This window comes from Ochlerotatus camptorhynchus, unplaced genomic scaffold (assembly GCF_037179485.1).
Source record: "Ochlerotatus camptorhynchus isolate MF236.1 unplaced genomic scaffold, CSIRO-AGI_Acam_v1.1 ptg000785l, whole genome shotgun sequence".
In the NCBI taxonomy this organism is placed as follows: Eukaryota; Metazoa; Arthropoda; class Insecta; order Diptera; family Culicidae; genus Ochlerotatus; species Ochlerotatus camptorhynchus.
This window is the reverse complement of record NW_027041250.1, coordinates 20,041-39,658: the sequence shown is the minus strand read 5'-3', so window position 1 is coordinate 39,658 and position 19,618 is coordinate 20,041. Positions and strand designations below refer to the sequence as shown.

The following is a 19,618-nucleotide window of genomic DNA, read 5'->3' as shown; positions in this document are numbered from 1 at the left end:
GCTAGCCAAGTAGTGAGCCAATTTAAAATCGTTTGTGTAAAGTGCTAGTATAGTGCTCGTAATTATTATACAAATAATGGTCATGCTCATAGTTGGTCATACAAGTGTATCTACACAGCAAAAAAATAATTTTGATATCACGTCAAAGTGGATGCACTACAATCATGTCGAAAATATGGTGTAATATTACTTGCCAAAAAGGAAAAAATTATCATTAATACAATGCATGAACTGACATTACGCTGCTTTTACTGCATTTGTTTATTTATGTGGTCATAAAAATTACATGAAATTTTCGACATGATTGTAGTGCATCCACTTTGATGTGATATCAAAATAATTTTTTTGCTGTGTACGGCATAAGGCAGTGATTGTACTCAAACTATATGCTCAGGAAGATAGATATAAATGTTTCATCCCGAAAAATTCCCAGACTGGAGCACTAATCATCCAATATATTTTTCTTCTCCCAGATTATTTTTAATGACACAAGTTTACTTTAAAAAATTTGCGAACCCAATCTTGAAGTGTTCCTAATAAAATAACACTGTTTTTTTCTTTTCTTTTTTTTCATCACACCAAGAGACCTAGCTTCTTTTTTCCATTCTTGCCGTTTGTCTCAACGAATATCCAAGTTCGAAGCCCGACTAAAAGCAAACGATCATGGATTAGGATAGATATCCTTTTTCTCGCAGTGTATTTCGAGGAATCTTTCCTATTTTTTTCTAATTGTGAGCTCGGCTCGACTATAATCCATTCAAGGGTATCCCGAGCAAAGTCCAGCATCAACATGACAGCAAATTGAAATCACGTTTTGATATCAACATCAAACTGATATCCTAATTTGAATTCAGCTTATGCAATTGATAAATTTCGTTTTCATTTTGCTGTACATTTGCTCTTCAAAAATATGTTGTTGCGGGTTTGTTTTCATTGCCTTAGCATAACATCAAATTGATTACTTGTTTTGTTATCAACAGGAAAAATTGATATCAAATTGAGTTTTCAGTTTGCTCTCACTGATAGCAGAAATAGTTTTCAATGTGATGTCACAGGAAGATTTTTTTGCTCTCAATTTTGATATTTTAACCGTTAAAACGACCAAAACGACAGCAACCTGAGCAATCATTATCAGCGAAATCACAACATCAAATTTAGATTTCAATTTGATCTCAGACTTTGCTCGGGATACGAACACATGCAGTGTCATGCTATGTGCTTATATGGTATACTAGAAGACCCGGCTAACTTCCCGCGCAAAATTGAATTTTTGCGTGCACAAAATGTAGAACCTTTGGAGTATTGGGAATATCTTGGCCGGATGTGAATCCGAGCCACCCCCGAAAAGTGCACCACATGCCTTACTTCTGGGGAGGGCGTAAGGTGCAGGTGCGGTTTTTATTTTTACGAATAGGCATACGTATTATGTATGTTTGCATGGGTATAACGTTTTTGCTTAACCATGAAATTGGCAGAAATTTTCACAGTGAGTAGAAAAATGTTTGAAATTATGGTATACTAAAAATTAGAACAGATTGGCCAAGTGGTTCCGGTTTTATTTCGGGTTTCCGATAGGCCATCAGGGGATAAAAGGTACCAGTCGTCTACACTAAGGTGATGCTGCAGTGGAAACAGGTATCTATGGGTAGTGCTAATTAATATTTTAACAAAACCAACCCACAACCTGATTATAAATACTGAGTGTCCACCGGAAGGTAATCCGGTGACCTGGATCAACCTTAATCTTGTTTATTATGCATTTTTGATCAAAGTAGTTTTTGATTTTTCTCTGCAACTATATGGAATGTAGTAAATTGGTGGTTTTCACGTAGGATTACGTCTTTCAGCAACATAGTGAGGGTGCAATGTTAAAAAACAAAATCGACCGCGTTACGAAAAGTGGTCTGGTTTTGAACACTTTTAGCTCTGTCAATAGCGGATGGATTTTAATTCCAAAGCCAATCGATTGGAAATTTTTCTACAAATCTGCTAGAATAAACACTTAATCAATTTTCAATAGGTCACTAATGAAAATTACACAAATGTCCTACTGTTGCAATGGTGATCAAAATTATCATCGATTACCTGCAAAAAGTGCTTTCCCTAACAAAAATTTCAAAATCGAATTCCATCCGATTGGTCGTCATCAGCAACAGTGTTTTGAGTTGAGTTGAACATTGTTTTTTTTTTCTTGATTTTTTTTCCGTCGATCTTGTTTTCCGTGCTGAGCACCAATTCTACCGACGCCAGGGATGCAGCTCCCACACCTGGACCCTACCTATCGACCCATCAAACTTATGAACCGAGGACCAACGACTTTACTTCCCTTGATGTTGCTCGTGGACATTGCAGAAGTGTGGTTTACATCTCACTGCAGTCTGAAAAATTATTGAGAAAATCTACCCCAGAAAAACCGACTAAGTCCACGTAAACAGTACCACTGAACTGTCATCCGATTGAGGTTATCCCCGGCGGTGCAAAACCTTATCAGGTACTGCAGCGTGACGTCACAAATTGACTCAGTGTTAATCGGCTGAACACTTTTGACAATTCAGTGGTTCTGTTTACAAGCACTTAGAAGTTTTAAAATTGAAATATTTAAAATTTTCGCTTTTTAATTTGGAATATATTGTCGAGGAAATGCGTAGTGAAAGGATGTTAATCGCGGAAATTGCAGAAGTGTGGCCTACATCTCACTGCAGTCTGAAAAATTATTGAGAAAATCTACCCAAGAAAAAATCGACTAAGTCCACGTAAACAGTACCACTGAGCTGTCATCCGATTGAGGTTAACCTCGGTGGTGGAAAACCTTATTGCCTTACACCTTTTGTAAACTAGATTTTTTTTTTATTGATTTTAGTCATACTTCTTTGCGATGTTCATGAACGTACTAGCTCCATAACCATAAGAAAGAGCTTAACGACATATTCATTCAAACTATTTGTGGGATACTTCCACCATCCGAGTTACCGTTTATTAATGGCATTTGTTTATTAGGGCTGTCCTTATACTTTTCAGAAGTATGGAGGCGAACCAGCCTAAGGCTGAAAGCCTCCTAAATAAAGCTAAATAATAATAATAATACTTTTCAGAACAAATCACGTAGGGTTTAATACCCCATTTCCGGCCTATTAAGAACAACCCACACTTTATCTTTCTTAATCTAGCGCAACTTAACACCAAAGGAAATGTTATTATTACTGATGGCTTCCAAGTTTATTTACCTTTCCGTATGTACAGTAATATTTGATAAAGAGAAGCCAATCGTTGAGATATTGTCAAAAGTCTAACACTGCTTCTTGACGCCAAACTCGGCCTACGGATTCTAAACTCGGCCTAACGCATTGAAACGCAATTGAAACGCTAATGAATTCACTTCGGCCTATCGGATGAAGATAAAAATTGATTCAGTCGGAGCGCTTCTTTTGTTTTTGGGAATAATGGATGCAAACCTTCAGATCACGCGATATCATTGATTTCGTTCGGTAGCTTATTAACTAAAGTATCGTACCAAATGTATAATTGACTTGCTAACTCTGAAATCATGGATTTATTTGAACTTTTCTGCTCGATAGGCCCAAAATGGGCGATTAGGCCGAAGTAGTTCTCTACCCTATACCTCGGCTTAGAGGCAATTACACTGGAGTCGCTTTTTACGCGGTTTTTTTTTTACGCGGATTTCGGAATTTACGCGGTTTTTTTTTACGCGGATTCCGGAATTTACGCGGTTTTTTTTACGTGGATTTTGGTTTTTTTTACGCGGATTTCAGAATTTACGCGGTATATCGTTTTTTACGCGGTTTTTTCTTACACGGTCTTTTTTTACGCGGTTTTTTTTTACGCGGATTTCGGAATTTACGCGGTTTTTTTTACGCGGATTCCGGAATTTACGCGGTTTTTTTTTACGCGGGACGTATCACCCGCGTAAAAAGCGACTCCAGTGTACTACTCAATTATCAGAGGTTTCACTTAACGGCGCCGGTGGTGTAGTGGTAAGCGTGATTACCTCTCACCCCAGCAGGCCTGGGTTCAATCCCAGTCGGCGCCGCCGGGATGTTCTGAGGCATAACATCTCTGATCACGCCTTCCTTCGGATGGGAAGTAAAGCCGTTGGTCCCCGGTTCATGAGTTGATGGGTCGATAGGTAGGGTCCAGGTGTGGGAGCTGCCTTCCTGGCACGTCGGTAGCATTGGTGCTCAACACGGAAAACAAGATCGACGGAAAAAAACAAACCAAAGGAAAAAAAAAAAAGAGGTTTCACTTGATCTCAGGTGACATTTTCTGGAAAACCTATAGTTTCTTTAAAATGTTGCTGTTTTTGTGTCCTTTCTGCAATTACATTATTTGCTCAGTAGCGTCACCGGTGGTGTGGTGGTAGGCGTCGATAATTCGTCGACTTTCTCCTTGAATCCACTCGGCCCAGGTATTTTCAGCACACATATCGATAAAAGAAGATTTTATCTAGCATCTAATACGACAAATACAAGAAACGGTTATGTGCTCAAGTTATTAACGGAAGAGAAAGTCGCTACTTAGGACCTAATGCAATGTTCAGCTTGAATATTATCTGAAATTGGTTCATTGTAGTGCTGTTACAGGTTGTATTGGTTATCAAAAGCAACAGCAAACGCACCGAGAAATGTTAATCCAAGCGATCACGGTTACGTCCTTATGTATGTTCACTGTCGAATTTGTAATCTGTGATAGATATGGAAGTCACTTTTTTTCCACCACAGAAACGCCCCGTGTTCTAATGACAAATTATACATGTGCGTCTACAAAACGCGAACGAAATCTTTAAAAACCAGCAATATTTAGTAAGCTTAATCGGTAGATAAAAGATGTACATACCGAAAACTGATTGGAGGGATTTATGCCTAATCGAGATCATCTCGATCAACTCCGGAGTTATTTGTGCATTCTTTTTGAAGTTGAATCGCTGAGGAAACCTCATTTCTGATCAATCTCAGTACCACATAAACATTTCAAGAGCACAAATATCAGCTCTCACGAAACTTATCACAAAGAAACTGGAACTTCACGTTTGCTGCAGTGCAGTATCAATTTAATGAGTGAAGTCGCAACCGTTCAAAATTTATGCCCTAAAAATCTTGAAGTGAATATCAGCCATCATGACGGTCATTGTTAAACGCTTCAATCAAGAGGGGGAGCAACAATCGTCGCCTACCACGCATAACTGGTTCCAAATGTAAACAAGCCATAAGAAACCTACAGCGTTTGTTTACGTTTGGAACCAGTTTCATACAAGACTGATCAGTAGGCTGATTTGACAGCACGCCCCCCCCCCCAGGCTTCAATGAGTCACCTGAAGAAAGCCTTAGGTGGCGAGCAGGGTAGACGCGACACTCGACGCGACGCGATGCGACTCACGCAAGAAATAATAATAAATAATAAGATTCGATTTTTAATAGAAGATTTAAATTTTTGATCGTTGACACTAAATCTATTCGTTGTCAGCTCGCTCCCATACAAAGTCCCACCAAGGGGTGCTAAGATGCTGATTTTTGCTAATGTAATCATACTTCTTTAAAATAGTTCCAGTGTACCAAAATTGATTCTTATTATTATTAATTTATTTGATAAGGCTCAACCGAATTAACTTTACAGAGCGTAGGATTCTTGTTCACGCTATCCAATAAGCCTCATCTACCAGAACGGGAGCCGCTTCCAGTGGTTTACTTGTATGGCAGATTCGCCAACGAGGGTCAGAGCGCTTCTATTGTAGCAATGGACGCAAAACGTGGTCAGCACTCACACATTCATCACGAAACCGTTGCTTTGCAAAGTCGACGACGCATCGACTGAAAGAACTGCTGATGAAGAACAATGAGGAGGGCCACAAAATGGTTGCTGCCGAGTAAACAAACGATCGCATGACACACATTGAGAGTGGTATGCTTCTGTCGACAGCCGAGTGAACACTGAACCAAAATTGATGAAATTTTGGATTTCAGTTCCATTTTTAATGCAGATAACGAACATGTATTAATCTCAATACCTTTCTATCGTTGCAATCGTTAAAATAACATATGTATTTAGCGAACAGTTTCATTATTTCTGTGCGTCTTCTTCTATCGATTGTCTTCAGGGCAAGTCTGATCAGATCGTCAAACGTCGCCGTTTAGAATGGCAGCTATCTTCTGCTGCAAAACTGTCCAAGCTGGACCGACACGATCACAGGAGCAAAATTTGTGTTGCAGTTTTTCGGCTGTTCGGTTGTCACAGTGGGTGCAAGTACCCATCCTCGACGTAATTTTTGATATGTGTACGCAAAGCGGTGGTAGTATAGAGGTAAGGTACCAGGTCTTAAAAGTACCGAACGTATTCAACACAAACACCTTTTGTTGCTGGATTAATGTTTGCCACGACTGCCCGAAAAAAATAACAACAAAAATACAATTAAAAACAATGTAACAATAAGACGAAAATTATTGTCTTAACAATGATTTATATTGTTACGTCTACAATAAATTAACCTTGATTTATGTTGTACAAAACAGTAAATTTCATGGTAAATGGAAAATTTACAATAAAAAAGGGGGGTTGTTAAGTGTCTTAACAATGAAATTTTCGTGATTTCCCCATATAATTTTTTTTCAATAACATTATATATTATTGTTATTTTACTGTTGGTTGGCGAATTTATTGATTAAAAAAATAACAGTGTACTTTAGAGTGTATGTGTTGGCTTGACAGATCTACTTTATCGACTTTAAAAATAAATCGAAAAAATAAAACATCGCCCCGGGGAGGGAAGGGGGTGGTGTGTCTGTTACGGTTGAGTCCTTTTTTTACTGGTTATGGATTGAGATTCGATCCGGAACTTGTGAGAAATTGAGGCCAACTCCCCTGCACTCGATCTCTCTAGGTCACGTCTCCTTGGTGGTTGAGCGTCGTTGATAAGTTAATGCATTCAACTGGAGAGAATCGCCCATGAAATATGCTTCCACCTGAGAGTTATTTCCTGACATCTTCAAGTGGTGGATTTTTTTATTATTATTGTATGATTATTGACTGCACGGAAAAGGTCTGCATTAAGCGGGATTTGGATGAGGCAGGAGAGTTGATTTCAACTCAAACCGATCTGGTCGTAGGCGTTCAATTGACTAGGCAACGAATAGAGCCAAACGAACTGTCAAAGCAAGAGCCATACGAGCAGCGCCTATCTTGATTACATTGGCAGTGTTGCTGACCCTCTCATAGTCTGCATGTTTCAATCAGATTTATTTTTATAGTTCGTGAAGTAACCCACAATGAAAACACACCAATATTTAATGTAACAACAATTTTTATTGTAATAGAGTTGTTCATTATTGTTCGTGATCGAATCATGTTAACAATAAAATAAATGAAAAATACAATAAAAATCATTGTAACAACATTTTATTATGTACATTCATTGTACAACTAAGTAGCAGTTTTGCCGTTTTCGGAAGGGTACAACATTAAAACAATCATTTTTATTGTCGACAATAAATATTAATGTCAGAGCATTGTTTCCACTGAAAATTTCACTGTAATTTTTTTTCCGGGTGGAGCCACTTAAGTTGCGCAAACTTACCAGCCACCGCATCCCAATTCAGCGTCGTCATCAGCTGGATCCAATTTGTGAAAATTACACCCATGATCTTCACCGTGTTGGCTGTTTACAGCCACTGAACGTCTATTCGGTTTCCCTCATAATACCCAACATCGATGGCAACAGTTTCGCGTTTGGCACCGGCGGCCATGCTTGGCATACACAGTTTTGGTCACGAACTGCTCATTTGCTAATAACTTTACACAGAGTTGACGAAACATCGTTCTTTTTTAAGTAGTAGATAGAATAGAGTTTAAGCTTGTTATAGATACATAAAACAAAGTAGGTTTTAATTCTAGTAATAAACTGTATTTGTTTTTGCGTTGTAAAAATGAAGTGAGAAATACTCGCTGCACATCTCGGACTTTAAGAGTAAAAATTCATTGCTGTTGATTCAAATGTTAAGATTTATCTACTTGTTGCATATCTTTAGTAAGCTATGATCTTAATCTATAAATTACATTAAAAAAAAAACAAAATGCAACAACTGAGTGAAAAATTATTAACAAATGAGCAGTTGGTGTGTACAACTGTGTATGCCAAGCATGCCGGCGGCTACCTCGAATCTCGTAAACAGTTCATTCATCGTTTCCATTTGTTCAGGCGAAGTGGCGATCACCGTGATATCGTCTGCATACGCCATCAGCAGTCGTTTTGTTCGTTTTAACGGTTAAAATATCAAAATTGAGAGCAAAAAATCTTTCTGTCACATTGAAAACTATTTCTGCCATCAGTGAGAGCAAACTGATATCAATTTTTCCTGTTGATAACAAAACAAGTATTCAATTTGATGTTATGCTAAGGCAATGAAAACAAACCCGCTACAACATATTTTTGAAGAGCAATTGTACAGCAAAATGAAAACAAAATTTGTCAATTGCATAATCTTAAATCAAATTAGGATTTCAGTTTGATGTTGATATCAAAACTTGATTTCAATTTGCTGTCATTTTGATGCTCTTTTGGACCAGCAGCTTTTTATTTTGTACACACGAGATACCCGTGTGTGTGTCTGCTCGTGACAGTGACTGCAATTGTCCCTTATAGGCAATGAATGCCTTCACTCCGTCGATGGTGGCCCACGATTCGATATTTCGTATTACCACCATGCAAGCAGACCAGATGCCAAGCGGCACGCTTCCGTACTCGTGCCCTTCCCCAAACATTTGCTCCCGGATCGAAAGCACTTAACCGACTGAGGAACTCAACAATCCTCTCTTCCGACACACCTTCGGGAAGATCCCACACACGCACTTCAACACTTCCATCTTCCATATAAATACGGAGCTTGTACTTTTTACCACCGCACTCCTCTTCGTGCTTTTCGTCGTGTTCATGGACCACTTTTTGGGCCAAACCTAGGTCAGCGACCTTCACGAACACGCATGATTCACCTCTGTGGCACTGTAGTCTCTTCACATCTTCCCTCTTTAGACCATGAACTGTACGGCAAAAAAAAACGTAGGTTTTTTCATACGATGGCTTCAGAGGGAGGTTCGAATAATCGATTCGGAAGGTGTTTTCTCTCCTCATCGTGGAAAACTGCACGCAACTTGGCTCGACAACATACGGAAAATAGTCAAAAATGCCTGACTCTCTGATAAGCGCAGTTGATAAAAAAAAAAGTCTACACGTCTCAGAGGTTGAAGGATAACTGTTCAGAACCTAATTGTTCTGATAATGTTGCAGAGCTGGCTGCAATTAACTGGTGATTAACTAAGCATTGGGGATAATTTCCAACATACCCACAGACCATTACTTCTTCTTCTCGGATAGTCTCAGTTCGATTAAGGTTATTCGGTTCATCAAAGGTAAGGGAGCAAATAAGTGTGCTGGTCGAAAGATCATATATAATAACCTTTGTATGGGTTCCCGCACATTGCTCAATCCCAGGCAATGAAAAGGTGGAGTCTCACGCAGGAAGGCAAATTGTACGACAGACACATTTCAAACTACGAATTTTACCATTTAATGCAGGCCTGCCCAACGATTTTGAACCGCAGGTCAAATAAATACATTGGAGTCGGTTTCGACGCATTTTTTTTACGCCGTACGTTATTAACATTTTACCATTCACATTATGAATGTGGGCAAAAAGTAACAACATTTCGTATCTTAAAAAAAAAAACAATTTCTGGTGAAAATACAAAAATGTAAAAAAAAAACTGTTTATAGTACCTAGCATGCAAAAACTACACGAGCTATCAGAATCCAAACATTTGCAAATGTTTAAGTATGTAAATTTATCAACCTCGGTAGGTCGGGTCTTAAGCGGTTTCCCACATTTTTACACAATCAGAAGGTTTCGTGTTATTCAAATAGCGTTAAAAATTACTAAAATAAATAAAGAATACAAAGGAAGGATCTTTCCAGTTCACTTTATCACGAAAAGTTGCAGAAACTTGTTTGTGATTGATGTAATATAGATGTTTCCGCAAAATTTATTTTTTATTGTTAGCTTTTAAGATAACAGTGGTCATTTTTGGCTGGTCTCCAATGCTCTCCAAACCGAAATTTGACAATTAACGGATAGCGAGACCGCCAAAGAGCGACTGTTGAATATCCTCGAGGCCCAAAGAAGACAACCCTATATTTCTATCAGTTATATTTCTATATTTTTGTGTTCCAGCCTGTGGTTGAACTTGGCTGACATAAAGCGGTGATTCCAAAATTCTGAAAATATTTTCTTTATATCAAGTGAGTGGAAGCAACCTTGTCCGCCATGATTGCTGTGCACTGATCGAGGCCAAGGAGAAAGCAGCAGCTGAAGCACAGGAGACACCGAAGGAACCCCCGAAATCCACGCTCGGAGAAGAAGAAAAGGGAAACGCCAGGAGAGGAAGAGGAGTTGAAAAAACTCAAGAATGACAAGGAAGACAAGGAAGGATAGCCGAAAGAGAAGTTGAAACAACGGAAGGAAAAAAAGTGAAAAAGAAAGAAAAACAGAAGAAAGAGAAACCCAGGCCTCATCGGGAGCGAAGGAAGGGCGATGCTCTGATCGTCGAAGCAAAATACAAAACGACGTATGTAGCACTCCTCCGGAAGGTGCGAGAAGATCCGGAGTTGAAGGAGCTAAGAGAGAACGTGGTGAACCAGGCGCACCCAGAAAGGCGAGATGCTATTTGAGCTGATGAAGGATCCTGCGATCAAGAGCAGAGCTCGTCGAAAAGTCTCTTGACGAAGGGGCGAGCATAAGAGCTCTATCCCAGGAGACAGTGGTCGAGTGCAGGGGTCTGAACGAGATCACCTGATCATGTCTTGATATCAATCCGGATAAGGAAGGCGTACGGTGGCATGCAAACATCGTAGGGGTATTTGATAATTCTAGTTGGCCAAAACTATTTTTACGTGGTAACTATTTCAGATGTCATTTGAATAACTCTATAACGGTACTACGACCATACACATGGAATATGTTCAGACTAAAAACCAATTACCAGTACCGTACATGAGTGTCACTTTGGATAATGAGCGTAACTTTCCACCTCTTTTTTCTTCTTTTTGTTACACTGAAAAATAGTCCCAAAACTACTACAAAAGGTATGTTGGCACCTCTAAAACAACACTATGGCCATAAATATGGTACATTTTCTATATTCAAACGAATTAACAGTACTGTACATGGGTGTAACGTTGAATTATGAGTGAAAATTTCCATATTTTTTATCTTTTTTATTACACCAACCCTAAAACTGTTACAAAAGAAATTTTATTACTTCTAAAACGGTGCTATGACCCTATGCATGGTATATTTTGAGATTTAAACTAGCTAACAGTACCGTAAATGGGTTTGAATCTCCATCCCTTTATTTCCCCTTTTTTGTTACACTTAAAAATAATGTTAAAGCTGCTACCGAACATATTTTGACACCTTCATAATGGTACTAAGATCATGGCACATTTTCAGACAGAAACCAACTACCAGTACCATGCATGGGTGTTACTTTGGATATTGACGGTAACTTTTCATAACTTTTTTCTCCTTTTTGTTACACTAGGAAAAAAAGTCCTAAAACTGCTACTAATGATGTGTTGCCACATATGACCACATGCATCCATATTATATAGACTTAAAACTTAGTACCAGTACCATACATTCGTGTACCTTTGGTACGATCAATCTGCTTATTTTCTTTTATTGAGTGTAAACTTGAAAATCAGAATAACTCACAAGCGGGGTGGTCAGTGTGCTCACTGAAAGGCACTCCTCGTGTTACCAAGCAACTGGAGCGATGCTTAAAGCGTATGGATTTCGGTCACCAGGCGAGGAACTGCAATGGGCCTGACAGATGTGATATGTGTAGATGCGGGGAGGTCACATTGCAAGAGGCTGCATGAAGCAACCGAGGTGCATGCTCTGAAAAAAAAGGACGGAAACGATCATACGACGTGAGGCTGCCTAGCATACAAAAAGGCGATGGCAGGCTTACAGTAATGGAGGTAACCCAAATAAACCTTAGTCATTGCGACATAGCACAGCAATTGTTGTGACAGTCGACAACAGAAACAAAGTGCGACGTTGCAATCATTGCGGAACCGTATCGAGTCCCTCCCGATAACGGTAACTGGGTGGCGGATAGAGCTGGGATGACGGCGGCTATACAAGTTATGGGCAGATATCACATTCAACAAGTGGTTGCCAGCTCATACGAAAGCGAGAACTTGCGACCGGAAGTGGAAGACGAAGGCTTTCGACAATGATCTTTTCGTTAAAGTACTCCGTGTGGACAGGGGTCTGAACGTGGACAAGCTGACAGAAACGTTAGCGAGAATGTGACACGACCATGCCGAGGAAGCTGGAGCCAAATAACAAACACTCTCCACGCTAGTTGTCTCAGAACCATTGAACAGAATAGTGTTCAGAGAGCAATAACAGAAGCAGACAAAGAGATACGATGAGGAGTGTTTCGAGCGACCAGGGCCGCACTTAAACGAAGGATAAAGCAGAGCAAGTTAAACTGTTCTAAGGAGTTGTGTCGAGACGCTGATGCCAACCCCTGGGGCGACGCATACCGAGTCGTGATGGCGAAGATCAGAGATCCATCGATGTTCGCTTAAATGTGCCCAGAGAAGCTGAATGTCATTGTGGAAGGATTTTTCCAGAAGCACGACCCAACGACCCGGCCACCTTCACCGTACGGAGAGGGAGAAGGAGATAACGTCGATCTCACGAACGAGGAACTCGTAGCAGTGCCTAAGTGTCGAAAGGATTGAAGGTGAAGAAAGCTCCCGGTCCGGATGGAATCCCCAAGTTCCCACAGGGGCATCCCGATTTTTGTGGAGTTGGAAAAAGGGTAAATGATCCATTCAAAGCCTAACACTTCATGTCATAACAATTGAAAGTGAGGGTTTCGAGTTATGGACTGTTAAGCAATATCGAATACGCCATTTTGTAAATATTTGCGTGTTTCAAAATGGCAGCTCAAATATTAATGATTGACAATAACATACAATAATGCACAGTTTCATGACAATTGGAGAACGTCGCGTCAGATCTATTTGTCATTTGGCGTGGAACTGCTCAATAGCCTATTCATGAAAAACCATGAAGATAAAGTCGTCGAAAGGCATGTTTTGGTGAAAAACTGTAATTGTCCCCTACCAGAGGGCATGTCCGTGGTCCCGGAGTGGCCAATATTATTAATGCATTATGGGGGCGACCCCGGCGTAGTGGTTAGAATGCATACATCGCACGCTGAAAAAAATGTTCTATTTCAAGACTATAATTAGCCTATTCTTAAAAGTAATGAAAATAAAGCCGTCAAAAAGCATGTCTGGTGAAAAACTTGAACTGTTCCCTACTACAGGTTCCCCTAACGACATCCCATAAGGTTCCGTAACGACCAATATGGTTAATGATTCATGAAGAGACCATACATAATCTATGCAAGAAAAATCATGAAGAAAGACCTGTCGATCGGGATGCTTAGGTGATTGTATATATTAGTTCTTTACAGTGGTAGCGATCTCATACAGAATTCTACGGATGTTCAAAAAATGTATTTTCTTCGAAAACGGGTCCGCACGCTGCCCTAGTAAAATTTATAAAAGAACTGTGGAGCTAGATGACGATTTCAGTAAAATTAGGTATACCTATTATATAATATGTAGTTTTATTTGGTACTTGTCACGCTCCTGCACTTCAAAGAAAACACCCCTAAATACACAAATGTTCAGTAGGTTTCAAGTAGATGAGGGTAAGACATTGGAGATTGGAGAGTAAGATCCAGCCAGTTGAACTTTAACCTGGTATTTGGAGTTTTAATAGGGAGCTAAGAATTAAGCGCACGATAATGACATTTTTAACCCTGAGTTAGGGTATGAGTCGGATGAATTAAATCATTTACTTTACTCTCTTTATTCATACGGCCCAATTTATACTGTGTGAAAGTTGCTCTTCTTGAATCATATTCTAGTATAAACAATACAAATAAACAGTTTAATAGAAACATACACGATGAGGTTTATTCATGCACCAACGACTCGATGCTTTGTCGAACCAAATTTTTTAATTCTATTAAAAATAAACTCTCAAACTAAATTCTTTTCTTTACCACGTGCTTCTTAATTGCGTCATAACCTATATTAGCGCAACCGTTACCCATGTGGAAATATGCGCAAATGTGGTATGTTTTGCTGAATGGAACAGCAAGAGGAGAACACATAACCATCAAGCGTAAGCCATGACAGCCTAGAAGAATATCGTTTGGTGGTCGAAAGAGTAGTGCACACTTAAAGATAAGCTGTCATCGTCCCCATTCCTAGTGCTCTACTTCAGTTCCGAAGAATCTTTACACACCCAAGTACCACCGATTCATGCTGTGAAAATCATTCGCCAAAATAATTTGAAAAAATACCGAAGAATAAATATTTGCTTGAGAATTGTGTCCTCTATATTAAATGGTAATCAGTGGCAGAAATGTTGGTATATCCTGATATCCACAACCCAATGTGACAAAGAAGAAAAATTACTCAAATCACATAAACTAATAATGCTGTTACGACTGCTAGAAACTTAAAGCATAGACTTTAAAATAACTCAGCCTGTTGAGAAGCGCACTGGCACATCTGCGTACTTCTGCTGTAGTTCATTATCCGATCAATTAAAGACGTACAACTCGTCGTTGCCACAAACATCCGTCAACAAACTGACACAACAGTTAAGCATCGCCAAATAATACTTAATAAACGAGCTTCACTGATTAGTGCTAAACAATTCGGTAAGTAATAAACTTCATTTTCGCAGGTAGCTTTTCGTTTGTTACATTTTTTTTCTGGCTTTTGTTTTCAAAATCATACATAACTGATAGATTGGGGTGGGGCTTATTTTTCAAAATCGTTCGGGGACATGTTTTCCCATGAGGAAAATGATGATTGGGACTAATTAAGTAACATGAAGTTTTTCAAAAAGATATGCTTCTATAAGTAAAGACGGGATGTTGTCCATTTCGCGGTATCTTTACTGGTTTTTATATATATGGCATAGCGATGTTCCCACATATGGACTTACGCTTGGATATTGATCGCAATTAGCATCCTCCTTTTCTATTGATGCTCCAGAAACATCTCTAAATAGATTTTCAACAATGAGTTATGGTAGTACCCTGAGAGAGAGTTGCGAAGAGAGAAAAATGGAACTTCAAATCCAGCCAGACGGCTGCTGTCACGAATTGTCATTGACAGCCATCCATTTTTTTTGATGCTTTTCTTACAATTGAACAAGAAAACACAAGGCGGTATTGAAATCTCGCGTAAAGTAATTTATGAAAAACCGTCGTTTCCAGCTATTCAATGGGACATTGTTTATTTTTAATTCATTCAAAATACACACAAATCAATATTGAAATATACCATTAACGAAGGTCTTGTCAAAATATCTAGTGGCATAATAAAATACAAAACAGAAAAGTACAGTTTCTCACTGCACAATATACAAAACAGAAAAGTACAGTTTCTCACTGCACAATGAACAATCACAAACAATCACTACACACTCAAAGCAAAACACGCTATTTTGCTGCGCCTGTTTTGATTTGATTTCAATGGCACAAATTTTCATGGCAAGAAAAACAAGTATACAATGAATTCCATGTGTTCTTTTTGCTTCTCCCTCCCAGGTAGTACCTAAATATGCATGGGAAATGTGGTCGAAGCAGTCTGGATACATAATATTGGATATTATAAATTAATTATTAACTAATTAATTATTAATAATGGATACTTTGGGGGAGAACGAATGTTGACTATATTTGAAAAGTGATCTGATTTCAACATTAAGTATTAGGATTACTTATCAAAAATTGTTCTTTTCTTCATGTTGATAAGGTTTTGTTTAGGAAGATTTAAATTTACAGTAGGTTTTGGAAATTATACTTGTTTCGACTTATGCTTCCATTGCCATTTTCAAGCATCATGATATCTCTTTCAGCGTGATTAGTTAAGACCACCAAATTATTTATTTACTATGTTGCTTGCATAGTGCTGACCCAGGAAAATTCAGGAATACTAGGAAAGCTGAAGTTTATACCACGTTTATAAAAAAATATCGTTTATAAAAAAAAGGGTGTTCAACACAGATGATGCTGGCGATCTGTATGTTGATTGAAACGAGGGTGACGCGCTTGGCATAGCTGGCCCACAGCGACTCACAAAGTGCTACTGAATCCGATCAGTAGCGGTGCGGCTTCTTCCTCCTTTCTCGGCGAAAGGGCGTGCATGTGGGCTGCAGCTCACTGCATGCGGGCAGCCTTTCGCTGTGTACTGGAAAACAATGTTCAACGCCACGCGCCGAAAGCACTGCTGCCGACCAGACATTATCACACATGGTTATTGAATAAGCACCGTTCGGCGAGACTGGATCGTTTTTGAAATCTGTGTTAGGGGAAGTGCTTTTTGCAGGCAATTAGTGAAAATTTTGATCAGCATTGCAACAATGAAATTTTCAATAGTGACCTATTTAAAATCGATAAAGTGTTTAATTGAGCAGAATTGTAGAAAAAATTCCAATCGATTGGCTTGTTTAGAATTAAAATCCATCCGCTATAGACAGAGTTATCAGTGGTCAAAACCTGAAAACTTTTTGTAACGCGATCGATTTTGGTTTTTGAAATTGCACCCCCAATATGTTGCCGAAAGACGTAATCCTACGTCAAAAATCTCAATTAATAATCCCATTATTAAGAATAATCAACATTACAATGTGGTTATTGAGCGGCACCGTGGTGTAGTGGTAAGCGTGATAACCTCTCACCCCAGCAGGCCTGGGTTCAATCCCAGTCGGCGCCGCCAGGATGTTCTGAGGGAAGTAAAGCCGTTGGTCCCCGGTTCATGAGTTGATAGGTAGGGTCCAGGTGTGGGAGCTGCCTCCCTGGCATCGGTAGCATTCGTGCTCAGCACGGAAAACAAGATCGACGGATAACAAATCAAGAAAAAAAATGTGGTTAATGTATAATGCCACATGGGAAAACATGTTTCCGAACGATGTTGAAAAATAAGCCCTACACTACTGATAGATGAGATGAAGAAAAGTGCCATTTTAACACAGTTTATCACAGCTTCTCTCTAAGTGTGCTTCATCTTTCGTTACTGCCAGTGTATATCACGCACAAAATATATGAAACATGTGTTTCTATAACAAAACTGATTTCCATTATTGTATTATAGTATGTTTTGTTTGTATTGGGTAAAAATTTATATCTTTAAGAAAAACTTAATAAAACTTGTTGAAAGATTGTGTTTCTTTCATAAACAAATTTAGTGCTCTATTAATTCCAGGCCAAAATCAAAAAAAAATTTACTCATTCTTCTCTGATTTGCATGAAACTTTTCGTAATTTTTTGTTATGGGTTATCATTTTTTAACTTGTATTTTTTTATCAAAATGGTGTCATTTACATTTACAGTAAATTGTAGTACGAAAACGTCACTTTTAACCGCAGTGACACAAAGTTGTGGGGGGAAAAACCAAGGCATTAAAAAATATAGACACGATTTTTTTTTTAAGTTATTTTGAAATTACAAAATATTGTATTAAACATAAATATCTTACAATTTCCTTGCTCTTATTTTGAAATTAAAAAAAAAAAAAACAAAATGGTTTGATCGAATTTTTGATGTTTTAGTTATTACTTTTTTTAAATGTAATTTTGTTGATGATGATGATGATGATGATGATGATGATGATGATGATGATGATGATGATGATGATGATGATGATGATGATGATGATGATGATGATGATGTTGATGATGATGATGATTCGCTTTTTTCTCCGCCTAAAGTATTCATAAGTATTTGAATTACTATTAAATATCAAAAATTCATGATCACCATCAGTGTTGGGAAAATATCAAAAAATCAAATGTCACCAACGCCCAAGATCACGCTTGATTTTCGTAGACAAAAATCAACAAGCAAACAACTGCGGTTGATTTTGCAAGCTGTGATATCGCAGCTCGGAATATCAAGCTAACAAAACTCACCAGCTGCAAATCTCAATAAACTATGGTGAGATTGAGTTTCATGATTTTTGTTTTACACCCGAATGCAACCGAAACTTCCATAAAGGCTTGCAGCAGTCCCTTCGTGTTTGCCATCGGTGAAGAGTAAAAAGAGATAGCAAACTATACTTTCTCTTTCTAAGAAAATAATGTACAGCGGAATCATTTTTGTGTCGAGTCAACTCTCAACTTGATTTTTGCACGATGTGAATAGTCTCGCAATATCAAAGGAGCTTGTAAAATCAATATCAAACATAATATTTTGTTCCAATATCACGCGTGATATTGCGAGCGAATGAGAGCGGAAAAATATCAATTGATTTCTGATTTTTCCATCACTGATCACCATCGTGGCAAATAAAATAGTTTTTGCAGTGCTACAATAATTATAAAAAAGCCGTTATGACAGCTATCGTGCGTATTAATTGCCGCCGAGCTGGTCCCCAATCCCCGCCATTACATATATGCGTTCTCGACTGCATGGGATTGATAGTTCGTGAGTGTCCGTCGGTTGTATGGTAGCCGAAGGAGGGAAGAATTGCCTCGTTCGTGCTCCTATTTAGTGTTGGTCCGAGAAACCAGACCAGAACCGGCCGTTAGAACGGTCCACATCAGTGCGCGAGTGGATGAAATTAAATTTTGAACCTACGTCCGAAAAGTGCGCCGCAACCAAAAAAGGTTAACCACGTGTGCTTACATGATTCCTACGAGAATCCCTGCTGCAAGTGCCCCGACGCTTGCGACGACGCAAAGAGCAACGAGCGACCGCGCGGGTTCATCGTAACCTCTCAATCAACATAGTAGGCAGCCCCTGAGGGAAAAGGTAAGTTGCATGCTACCTTCGTAATGTTATATTTGGCGCTTCAACAAAAAAGTCCACGTTAGATCGATTCGAGAGTTAATTTTTCGTTTGGTTTAAGGGAAATCTTTCCTGTGTTTGACCACCGTTTAATAAAATTAACTTTCTCAATATCGAAATTGGCTTCTTCCATTTGTTACAGAAACGTGCGATTGGACACGATCCATTGCACCCACAGATAGTGATCATGCAAGAGAATGAATATAGCACTTGCTATCAGGAAATTGCTTTTTTAGCTAACACTTTGAAGCAAAAGGCACACTCACGATCGACCTTGAACTTCTCGGATATTAGGCAGAAAATTTGAGCACGCATTCCGATCAATAGGTTTATTTTTTTTACGTGTCGTTTAAGCGTACATCCAATGTATAGGGAAGCCACATCTCGCGCGATATTAACAGAGATACTTCTGTCACTATCATAAAATGAGAAAACGATGATAGAGATTTTCTTCAAAATCTCATCGAATTTTTTGTCATTATAGAACGTGACAGTGTTGTGATCTTCGTAATTACTAACTCATTTAATGATATTATAGTTAATTGTACCGAGGAAATCTTAATAATATATTCGCTCTACCGATTACATACCGTTGTTTGTTTAAATTCATCTAAATCAGTTAGAAATGTTGATGTCAAAACCGCATAAGAATTATTCTCAT

The 19,618-nt window shown here is 38.7% G+C and overlaps 1 long non-coding RNA gene across 1 annotated transcript in view; it reads left to right on the top strand.

Annotated features, from left to right (window-relative positions):
* Positions 1–19,618, top strand: part of LOC135715027 (uncharacterized) — a 40,907-nt gene that overhangs the window by 11,232 nt on the left and 10,057 nt on the right. Inside the window, exon 2 of the long non-coding RNA XR_010518922.1 lies at positions 14,190–14,820. This is a non-coding gene — a long non-coding RNA (uncharacterized LOC135715027). The remainder of the gene's footprint in view (positions 1–14,189; positions 14,821–19,618) is intronic.